This window comes from Vipera berus (genome assembly GCF_964194415.1).
Source record: "Vipera berus genome assembly, chromosome: 7".
NCBI lineage: Eukaryota > Metazoa > Chordata > Lepidosauria > Squamata > Viperidae > Vipera > Vipera berus.
In genome coordinates this window covers 46657576-46670354 of record NC_138209.1, presented here as the reverse complement: position 1 = coordinate 46670354, position 12779 = coordinate 46657576, and the positions used below count along the sequence as shown (strand labels likewise).

Here is a 12779-nt window from a genome sequence, read left to right as displayed (position 1 = left end):
TTTATCTAAAACATCTCATTGTTTTTAAATTGCACATTGTAGTGAATTAGTTTGTAACCTCAGTTCTGTAATCAGCCTTGAACTTCCCCGCAAACTATAGCACAAAGCTTTCCAAACATCCATAATCATATATTTATAGCAGTCAGAGAGTCAGGCATCCTCTATTTAGTGAGACTGTGTATATTCTAAAGGAACAGTTTGTTCGTTTTTTAGTTTTGGGGGTTTTTTCCCCTTCATTTGGTCCTATGGGCTTAATATTTCCAGAATTTTTGTGAAAAGTAGAGTGGGCATGGCATACTAACATTATTACGGTTGACTGTGTTAGGACAAATACTACTTCAAAGAAAAGCTATAGGTAGACACTATGGATTTTGGAGAGAAAGTTGAAGTCCTAGGACTCAGATGGGTATGCTCATTCATTCCTCCAGTCCACAGAAGAGACCCACTGCAAGTGAATGACCAGCTGTGTAAATGGTACCTAAGGGAGGGATTTGGTTTCTAGGTTGCACAAAGAACTAGTAAAAAGGTGTTTGCCCAAAGCATAATGAGCATAATCACAAAGGCTGTAATTGAACATTGGCTTATATACAGTTCATAGCTTTCACTGTTTGATTCAAATTAGAAAACAGATGTATAGCTGGTTTTGCTTCAAATGAGTGCATTAAAAGTTTAATTGCACAATTAAACATCTCCAACACAAATCAAAAGAAAGGAAATAGCCCACAGTATTAATCTGGCTAATAAACAGAGTTTAGTCTTCTAATTCTCACTTACTCTGATTGCTCATCCCCAGCAAGGTGTTTTGCATGGTCAAATAATTCACTGTTTTATTACTTTTGGAATGAGATGGTGCAATTTTGCCTACTCTAGAACCATTTGGGATGTGCCAGGAATAGCTGACTGCAACCACTTGCTGCCTGTGCTGCCATTCTTTTGCAAAACTTACTAGAAGTAGGATATGGGGAGTTGGTTAAATTGAGAAGAGTTCTGCCATTTATTCTCCTAACCAAGTGACAGGAAGATCAATAAATCTGCCTTCTATCAGTGGTTCCTCATCAAATTGAATGGGGGCTACAAAGTTCTCTCTTGGGACTTCTGGTTTTCAGTGTTGTTATTAATTTAGAACAAAAATTGGTACAAATACTCATTAATTTTATAGATCATACAAAAATGGGGAGATAGAAACTATGCCAGAATTTTTTAAAAATTCAAATATGCGCGTGCGCACACACACACACACACACACACACACACACACACACACACACTAAGAGAATGAGCATGTAGACTTCATTAGGAAATAGAAGGTAAAGTTGTAAGGGAGATAAATATTTGTGAAGGGTGTTTGTGAAAAATATCTTGGAACAGTGTTGACTGAATCAGTAGTGTTATATGTACTGTTTTAGGTTTCATCCATAGAAATATGATTTCCAAATCAAGAGAAATAATTTAATCTATTTTGCATTGGTCAGACTAGGGATGGGACTGTAAGAAAAAAATCAATGCAATTGAAGTAGCTTCAAACAAAGGCAACAAGTGTGAACCGAAGAAAGATACTAAATCCTATGAAAAGAGATTGAAAACATTGGATATAATTTTCCTTGAAACAGCAGAGGGATCTAATAATATTTTACCTGTAAACACGTTCTCCATCATTCCAGAGTATAAGACACAAAACTTTTTAAAGTGTTTAAAATCTTCAAATTTTAATACTCCTATCGAATGTTAGAAAAATTTTCATTAGCGTGACCAGTTCAAGAATGGAACACAATGAGACATACTATCCTTCATTGGATATATTGATTTATACTTTAGATGGTAATTTTAGGGGATGCTTTAATTTGGATTCCTGTTCTGAATAGGAGATTGATTGGAAGCCCTGAAAAAGCTTTTTCTAAGTTTCCTGGATCTTGGTATGGAAAACATATTACTGAAGAATTATATAATTTCCTAAAAATCTGTAGATCAGAGATAGATCTGTAGATCAGCCTTCTTTTAAGATAGATGGACAAAGCCATGTTAAAGATTTCATATATGATGGCAGAGTGAATGGAATTATGTTTGGACATTTAGTTAAGTTATTGATTTTGTGAGTATCTCACTGTGATACATATTAGATCATATCCACTACAACGTAAATCTGCTTTTAAGGGATAGCATTTTGTCTGAATATATGTAATACTGTTCAGTTATACTCTAAATGGTATTAACTGAAAATTATAGAATTAATACATCAGGAAGTAGAAATTTTATTTTCTTTCAGTAACTCACATAGAAAGTTATTTTGACTCCGCCTCCCTCCTTTTTTTCTGCATGCAAGAAAAACTAACTAGGCATTTCTTCATTGATTGAAAATCAACTTTGTTCCTTTGTATTATTGTTTGTGCTGAACTGACTTACTTATGGTCCAAGATTCCCCCAAAAAACGCATGTGGGTTTCTTCTCTGTTCGTATGTAGTTTAAATGATTTTTGTTGCTCCACAGATGTAGAATCATTTCTAGTAACCTTCCATAAGCCTTGTTTCATATAACAATTTACATGGATATTAATATTGAACATGAACTCTTCCAAGCCCGCCACTACAGCAGCCTTCAACCACTGAAGAAAGCATTTGCAAAACTGCTGGCATGCTATTGCTGGCAACAGAAATTCAGGTCATATTTGGATGGAAACAAAGTGGTTCTCTGTCTCTTTGCTGCCATCTATGGTCCTCTGGATGTTTGCAGTCCAGATCTGTTAACATTAAGGAAGAAACTTTAATTATTATTTTTTTGCTTTTATTTATTTAATAATGCCATACAAAGGAAAATAAGGAAAACAATAGCAGGATGCTTCTAATGCAACAGAGGAACAGTGGTTTGACTGCTTCGTAGTTTATCCCTTTACAGAAATGTTTTAGGGTTTGTGGGGGGGATTTTGCAAAGGATCTTGTAGATGTGCACAGTATGTTCTAAAGATATGGATGGATATAGTTTATTATTTTACATAGAATTGGGACTGAGAATTTTATTGTTGTTCCAAGACTTGAATAATTTGTAACTGCTCAGTGACTGGCACTTTGTTGTGATAATTGTTGTTGTCCACAGAAATGGACCAGAGTACTAATTGTTTTTTGGCATTTTCTGCCTGATCATTTTATTTCAAGATTGGCAATTTAGGATAGTCCAGTTCAACTTCAGCCTGGGTAGTGAAAGATCAAGGAGATGTAGGAGAAGGGCTGCAGAACCTGGGGGCAGAATGAAAAGGGGGATCAATCTAGGAAAGTGCTGACCATTATTGAAAAGATTGCTGTGCGTAGGCATTTGGCAATAAAACAATTTAATTGAACATTCTCATGTGGACTTTCTTTCACACCTGAAGGAATGAAAAGATTGGTATGGAACTGCCCTGTAATTAGTTAGATATTATAATGTTCTAGAAAACTATCGATTGATGTTGCCTATTTTAGTAGCACTCTGAGACAGCTATAAAATGTTGTAACTAATCACTGCAGTGACCGCTATATATTTTCAAAAGAAAATGGTAGAAGAATTTATAGAATTGGTCTGCATTTCAAATAAGAGCAAGTCATGTATGCCTTTTTCAGATTATATTGTAAAATGAATTAGCTAGAAATTAAATCTTAGATGTAGCATAAAGAAAGAAGTATAAAATATGAATACATTGACATGCATGAATATGTAGTATTCCCAGATATTACTCTAGCAATGATTGAGGATAATATGTAAACTTGCTAATTTGTTGACCCAACAGATAACTGTTCTGGAAAACCTCTGATATGTTCTGCTCCCCTTTATGCAGTGTGGTGGTAGTGGTGGGGCATTTGGCACTCCTAGATTAGAAGCAGTTCAAGGTATTTTGAACATAATGCACCAGATGCAGCAGACTAGTTTAGGGACAAGACCGCCTACAGAATAGCTTGAACAGTTTCCAGTCAGAAGATTTATTTCAGCTAGAATATCAAGAATATTAAGTCCACAATTACAGGCCTCAATGATTACTGTCCGGTTGCACAGACACCCATCATTATAAAATGCTTTGAGAAGCTGATAAAGGACATTATTGTATCTAGCCTCCCGCCAGCATTTGACCCTCTTCAGTTTGCTTACTGACCAAATTGCTCTATGGAGGATGCTATTTCTTCCGTTCTCCATCTGAGCTTGAAGCACTTAGAGGAAAGAAACACTCGTGTGTTTGTTGTTTGTCAACTTCAGTTTGGCATTTAACACAATCATCCCCCAGCATCTAGTAGACAAACTGAGCCTTTTAGGCTTAAACACTCCTTTGTGCAACTGGATCCTTGATTTTCTTACTAACAGGCCCCAATATGTGCAAGCTGAAACAAATATTTCTAACATTTTCTTTTTTTTTAATTAAAAAGTTTTCCAATACATTTTATCTTTAACAAACCAAAAAAAGAAAAAAAAACCTCCCAACCCCCTCCCCTCCCACCCTCTTCCCCCTCCCCAACCCTCCCCAACCCCTCCCTCCCTTTCCCCTCCCCCTCCGCTTCCCAGAGCAAAATACAGGGTATAAAAATACAAACAATCATAATCTAACTTACGCAAACAATCCTAAACTATTTAAACTACCGAACTTTAACTCATATAAGAAAACTCCAAACATACATACATACATACATACATACATACATACATACATATATATATATGTATATATATATCAATCATATCAATAATTATACAAATACAAAATAATACTTTCCAATCTAATACCAAAACACAGGGTATAAAAATACAAACAATCATGATCTAACGTACGCAAACAATCCTAAACTATCAAACTTTAACTCATATAGGTAAATTCCAAACATACATATATATATCATATCAATGATTATTCAAATACAAAATAATACCTTCCAATCTGATACCCAATAAAAACAATCCCAAATAAACCAATTTATATCAATTGTCTAAAACTATTCCTCATTCCAACTAAGCTTTAAATTCACATTATCCTAATGTGTTATACAACTTAAAATACCATAGATTACTTTCCAAACTTAAAATTTTTTTATATAATCACATCATTCTTATATTCTTATATTCTATTACCTATTCCAATATTACCCATAAAAATATTACAAGTTAGCTTCAATCACAAAGAAAACAATTTATATCAATTTTATAAAACTATTCTTCTATCCAACTAAAAGCTTAAAATTTTTCATCCAAATAACAAATCATAACCTACAGAATATCAATAAACACTACTACAAATCTTCCCAATTAACTTTTCATAATCATCTTAAAACTAAAGCAACACAAAATATTACATAATTATTTTATAAGGGTAAAAAATATATCCCCAAATATTTAGTCCTTCTAGCAATTCCAATTCCCATAATCCTTATTACATTATTGTCTCTTACAGTTATGTGACTAAATCTTCAAGCTTGATTCATTCGTCCAGAAGTAGCACGCCTCTTCCAATTTCTGGCCTTCTCCAGTGATAATGAAATTTGACCCACTCCTGTATCTTTCACATCTGTCTGTGTTAACCCTTCAGCAACTTGTGGGTTCTCTCTGGAGCGTTGAGACTCACACCTTTTTTCTTTGTAGATTCCAAAGATGGTATGGGGACTGCTTTTAAAACATTACTGTAGAAATCACGTGCCTGAATCTCCGTGGTAAAACAGTACCTCGTACCTTCATAGGTCACCACCATACCCACTGGTATTTGCCATCTAAACTTGATATCACGCCGTCTCAATTCTTGTGTCAAAAAAGCATATTCCTTCCTTTTTCTTAAAATCTTTGCAGGGATCTCTTTTAAAATCAGAACTTTTTGCTCAGCAATTACAAAATCAATATTGTAGGAGGCCTGGATAACTTCATTTCTAATCATTCTCTTTGTAAAATAAACCACCACATCTCTGGGTAGTTTCCTTTGTCTTGCAATCCACGAATTAACATGGAAGATTTTATCTATATCTTGCATTATTTCATCTGCTGGTCGCTTCAACACCCCTTCCAAAGCCTCAGAAACCATTTTCTTCAAATTTTCCTTAGGATTTTCTTTCAGACCTCTAATCCTTAAAGCAAATTCCATCTGATAATACTGTGTCGAAATCAAATCATAATCCATTTTCTCTATCACATTTTCAGTTTCTGTCATTTTGGCTTCCAATCTAATATCATTTTGAGCAAGATCTTCCACTCTTTCATCCAAAATCTCAATACTTTTAACCATGCTTTGTATTGCGGATGTGATGTCTGCTCTCATTTCTGTTAATTTCTCTGTAAACCTCTCCTCCAACTTTTTCTCCATTATCTCAACAAATTGCTGCATTTGCTTTTCCATAGTATCTTGCAACAGATCCTGCAAATCTTTTGCTGTAAAAGCTGACACAGATTCAGATGCAGAGAACAATGATGTTTTCACCGAAGACTGCTGCCTCAGGGCAGGAACTAACATCATTTTCTTGAGCACAGGTTCTCAGGACTGCGTCCTATGTCCGCTGCTGTTCATCCTGTTGACCCATGACTGTTGTCCTAGGTTTGCCACCAACCATATTGTGAAGTTTGAAGATGATACAACAGTAGTGGGCCTTATTTATGATGACAATGAGGGTGCTTACCGCAAGGAAGTTGAGAGTTTGGTGAACTGCTGTAAGAAAAACAGCCTAATTTTAAATACTGGGAAAACCAAAGAGATCATTGTCAATTTCAGAAAAGGCAGGCATAGCCACACTCCTCTGTACATTAATGATTCACCTGTGGAGATGGTTACCAGCATCAAATTCCTGGGTATGCAGTTAACAGGTAGGCTGGCTTGGTCGCTCAACAGCAAGACACTGCACCTGCATTTTCTGAATCTCATGAGGAAAGCTCATCTTCCTTCTCCTATCCTTACCACTTTCTACAGAGGAGTGATCAAGAGCATCCTGTCATACATCACAATCTGGTTTAGAAGCATCACTGCTTCAGACAGGAAGGCGGTGCAGAGAGTGGTAAGGATGGCCGAAAAGATCATTGGCAGGTCCCTCCCTTCCATCCAGGACATAGCACATAAGTGTTGCTTGAGCAAGGTCCATAAGATTATCTGGGACACTACACATCCTCTTCATGACCTGTTTTCCTTGTTACCTTCTGGGGAGGAGGCTTCGTGGTATCCGAAGAGGAACATCCAGATTCAGTCACAGTTTTGTGCCATACAGTATTAACCTTATGAACTCTAAAGCTTCCTCCTCCTATTATGTATTCAAGATGGACAGTGATTAATATTTATGTTATTTATATGTAAGGGTGTATATAGTATGTATATTGTATGTTTAAATGTGTGTTACGTATGTGTACACTGTGAGAGCAACCAACTAAATTTCATTTTTAATGTGTGCCATTGTGCCCACAGTAAAAAAATGTCAGTAAAGGTTATCTAATCTAAAAAAAAATCTAATTAATCTATGACATGGTCTGGAGGAAGAGAATTGACATGGTCTTGGGAAAAATGAAACATTCTGGCATTCTCAGGAACTGTCTTTTCCAGGATGAACAAATGTTTGCACCCCTATCTGTCTTTATGTTTTTAGTTACACATTTTTTCTAAATAATTCATTTCAGTGGGAATATTGTACTTCAGTGTTCTTCATCGTTTTTGCACAATGTGTTATTCTTGTGTATTTTCTGTTGCCAATTTGTCTGATACTTGGAATTGAAATGTGTTTATTTTGGAATTTCAATAATACTGAGTAAGATAAATCTTAAAAGAATGTAACTATAGAAAGAAAAAACAAATGTCTAGGAGAAATCACCGAGTTTTTGAATAATAATTCTTCTGAATATGCAGTTCTTTTATAAAGTTATAAATGTAAAAAGCATACCTCATCTTTTATTATGTCTCCCAATAAAATTGAATGGCTTAAAGATTTAAATTGTCCCACATTTTTGGAAGTTAGAGTTGTAATGAGATATGTCAAGCAGATGGCTTTTTTTTTGGTTTGGCGGGTATACAAAACTATCAGCTCTTAATTGGAGGAACCTTTCCTTCTCTCCCTCTCTGTCTCCCTCTTTCCCTCTCTCTATTTTGATCATTTACTTTTAGCATAGCAGAAAATTAAGGATATATCGAGTTGTTACTACTAATTTTGTGGTGTGATGGAGTTTGCAATGTATAAACTTCTGATTAGTGTGTGAAATGTGTTACTTCTGATTACTCTTTCTATTTCTGGTTTGTTACATGAAAAGTATTATATTTTCCATAATTTTTGTGGAAAATTATGTCAAAGACTTTTCCTTAAAGAAGCCGTGTGCTGATTGCATAGGTGAGAACTTAGTTTACATTGTATTACAGGAAGAGTGAGCAACTATTTGTAACCAAAAACTTGTGATGAGAGCTGCATGTAATGTAAAGATTAGTATTATCATATGAACTGCATCTCTGCATCCATCCCATGCACAAAGGACACAGAAGATACATATACTACTCAGTGATAGGGTATAAAGTCTCATATGCCGTTTTCTTATATTCCATAAGTAAAATAGCTGCGTGTTGCCTCATAATTGAAAATTTAGGCAAAAAGACCCCAAGAGTACAGTACTGGAAAAAGGTAGGAGCCTGCTACAACAGATCCAGGTACTACTTCAATGCCTTAAAAGTAGTTATTTCTTTATTTAACATATGACATCTATAGAAGTCATGCAATCACTGATATACAAATTTAATTTAAAGTGTCAGCAAATATGTGTGTGTGTGCGCACACACACACACACCACACAGTGTGCCCCCAAAATAAGACCCACCCAGAAAATAAGCCTGATTTTTGGCGTGCGCCTAATATAAGTCTTACCCCCCAAATAAGCCCTAGATAAGAGCCCACTCACTCGGTCCCACCGTCAGCTTGCTTACAAACGTGTGTGTATATATATATATGTATGTACATATATGTACATATCTGTGTGTATATATGATTTGTGGGTAATACACTAAAGGAAAATACATTAAATTAAGATAAAACCATAATAAAATCATCACAATTTGAAGTGATAGAATTGCATCCAATAGATGTTATAATTCAATATCTAAGGAAGCTAATCATCTAACTCAGGTTGTTAAATTGCTGGCCTGCGGGCTGGTTGCGTCATGCAGAGGCTGCGCCCACCCCAGTTCTGGCAATGTGAAAAAGTTGCAATAGGTCACAACACATCACATGACACAGCAAGTTTGACACCCGTGATTTAACTGCTTCTGGTGGTTGCAGCAAGGTCATCTCAGGTGCCTTGAAATTTCCTGAGAGGAACTTCTTGAACTATATGTGTTATAATTTATTCTGATGCACCACAGTCACATTGTAGGCTTTTGGCCATTCCTCATTTAAAGTTCTTTGCCTTAGTTCTGGCATGGCCTATCTTGATGCTATTCAAGTGGATCCATATTTTGGGGGGCAACTGCATTCCTGGAAGTGGTTTGTTAATCTGTGTCAGTGGTGGGATTCAGCCAGTTTGCACCACTTTGGCAGAACTGGTAGCTAATTTTTTGTTGCCCAGGCCCAGAATGGACTTCCGGAAGCGGCATCCACACAGTTGTTCACATATTTGAATCCCAACACTGATCTGTGTCATCTGTTTAGTTGTGATTATTAAAAGTTGCCCATCTTAATCATCATTCTTCAGATTGTAAGACTGTGGTATGTTATTCCAAATTGGTTTCCTAGATTTAAGCCCAATGAAAGGTAGAGAGTCTAATAATTTATGTATTGGAAGATCTCTAGGAGTTGATAGCGGGTTTTATTCCACTCTCGAAATGTCTGTTGTTGTCACCTAAGATCAAGAGAACAATGTTAGAAAGAACGTGGACCCATGAGCAATGTGGATTTAAGGGTTCCAGATATTATTCTCATTGTGTCATTAAGACAAACATCAAATCTTGTTGGTATGACAACTTATTCCTCATACTGGTGTGCAGTATTTGGCAACAGAGTATACTAATGATTGTGCCACTATATGTAATATTTTGACTTGTGCTCCCCAGCCTGTTCCTGCAATTTTCCTGATCAAGTTGTTCCTGGTTTTCAATTTTTATCTGATTACTTCAAGATGTTTTCCAAATGTAAGGAATCGGTCAAGGGTTATTCCAAGATATTTTGGATGGTAATGGTGTTTTATTCTCTTTCTACAAGAAGCTACGTTAACTCTTTCTTTGCTGTATGATTGCTTAGATGGAAGGCGCATATTTCGGTTTTATTTGGGTTAGGGCATAGCTGTCACTTCTCATTAATATTGACTTAGTGATCTGTGATCCTTAGTAAGAATGTATTCAGCTTCTTCAAAATCCTTGGTTTGGATATCTATTGCCATATTATTGTCGTAGCAAAATTTTTCAGAGTTGGTTTCTGGTAAATCACTAGTATCTAGATTAAATAGGAGTGAGGCTAGAACCAATCCTTGTGGCAAGCCATTCTTAATGGAGAAAAAATTATTAGTGGTACCTTTTACAGTAACCTTGAAATACCTTTTTTAAAACATGTTCTTCAGAAGGCTTATTACTTTAAGTCACAGAATAGTTTTCGACAGCTTGAGCATCCAACCATCAAGCCACACCGTGTCATAAGCTGCAGTCAAATCAATCAATAAAAGCCACAGAGATTTTTAGTCCTTTTTGGAAACCAACTTCAATAAATGAAGTAAGAGCCAGGACTTGCTCACAGCAGCTGCTCTTAGTGCAGAACCCAGCCTGGAAAGAAAAGACAACCCTATCATCAGTACTTGATAGTAGTTTGACAAAAGTAGTTGTCAGAAAAACTACTGTATATTATATTTAATGAAACATAATAGTTTGCAAACCATAACATTTGTTTGCTACATAGTCTACTTAGCTGTAGCGTGTGATATGTTGCCAGTATAAAATGAATTTGTAACACAGTGTGTGACTGCTGCTAGTCAGTCAACAGTCTGGTGGAGATGTATTTTCTGTAAATGATCATCTTATTGTCCATTTACTTGCAATAAAAATGAACTTTTCACAGGATTAGAGGCCACAGGTGATCTCTCTCCCAGGAATTAAATGTTTGCTGATTCCAGTTAGGTAACTGGGGTCTAAAGGTATTTCTCCTGGGGAAAGGACAGCATTATGATCCATTCATACAATTGTGCATGGTATTCAGAATTTTTGAAGGTTACTCAAAAAGATCCATTGTCCATCACTGTTCACTGTGCTAGACTTGAAGTTGGAGCTGTGCATATAAATACACAATACACAGAGCTCCGTTTATTATTGTAAATAGAGCTCTGTAATGTCTTGTTTGTATCTGTTTAAAGCAATATAATATTTAAAGGTTTTTATTTTTGCTTTTCCTGCTTGTTCACTATAGGAAAGCTTCTGATTGCTATAATTTTTTAAATGAATTGCTGAATTGTTTAAGATAGATATAATGTGGATATTTTGAAACTGGGTATCATTGACTGGTTTGTTAATATATTTTGCCTTTATTTAAACTTTTGACCTTTCTAAATGATTTTTAATTGTTATAATATAGTTTAATTCTGTGAAGTCTTTTTCTGTTTGTGTAAAAGAACTGTATATAAAAGAACTAACTGTAAGTACCACCACTGATTCGTAACTTTTATTTTTCCAATCTGTCAAATAAGTGTCTTGATACTGCTTTGAATTGTTGCTGTATATCAGGGGTGTCAAACTGCCGGCCCATGGGCCAGATGCATCATAGTGAAACCGCGCCCACTCAATTGCTGGCAATGGCAAAAAAGTCACGATACGTCGCAACACGTCACGTGACGTTGCGAGTTTGACACCCCTGCTTTATATATTGTAAATGTACTGTAAGGAGCACAGTCATTGTCTTTTACTATGTCACACAGATCTAGACATGAAAAATACTGCCTGGAATTTCCACTTTATCGGTTATACCATTTTCAGTCAGTTTCACAGACAAATGAAAGGATTTCAGAGCTAGGTGTAAAATTTCCAGTCTACAGTACACAAGTTCCTTCACAGGAGAATGATTAATCATTAACTATAAGCTGTATCAGAGATGGCTAGTGTAAAGGAGAAGAGGAATAATGCTTTAGGTGGATTTTTTTTCTGAATTAAATTCATCTCAGAAGGAATGGTATCTCTCCATTTGGGCATCTCAGTATTGTTTTGGCTTACCCTATCAACAAAATCAAAATACCGTTTGTTTTTCAGTTCATAGAGGTATCACAGACTAACATATTTTGCTTTGTGATTGAAAAAGAAGCAGCAGTGCACACAGCTTTTTCCAGCTTATTACTGGCACAACTTTCACATCTACTTATTCAGTTAAGGGCTGTAGATTTCTTATTTGAATCCCTGTAATATTGAATCCCTGCAATAATTTCTATATTTGAAGGATTCTGTACAGGTAGACTTTGTTTAATGATTGCCCTGTTTAGCAACCAGTTGATATGGTTTTGAAAAAGTAATAAAGTAATTTTATGACCAGTCCCCACATGTGGCAGCATCCCCGTGGTCATGTGATCAAAATTTGAGTGCTTCACAGCCAGTGGATGTTTATAACCATCGGATAACCATCCTAAGGTTACGTGAGCACTATTTGCATACTTGACAGTTGACTTCGGACAGCAGAATCAATAGAAAAGTCAACAATAAAATTGCAAGTCACAATCACATGATGTCTCACTTAATGACCATGGGTGATTTACTGAACCACAGGAAGTCAGGTGTTAATTGGGATCCCAATTGCCACCCCAATATTTATTTTCAATATTAATATTGAAAAGAAAGTATTAATATATTTATGCACTATTTTCCATACAGT

The 12779-nt window shown here is 35.7% G+C and overlaps 1 protein-coding gene across 1 annotated transcript in view; it reads left to right on the top strand.

Annotated features, from left to right (window-relative positions):
- The window catches only part of STOX2 (storkhead box 2), a gene marked incomplete at both ends in the record, with an annotated part of 82843 nt that overhangs the window by 20897 nt on the left and 49167 nt on the right, over window positions 1-12779 (top strand). The gene's annotated exons all lie outside the window — the stretch shown is intronic.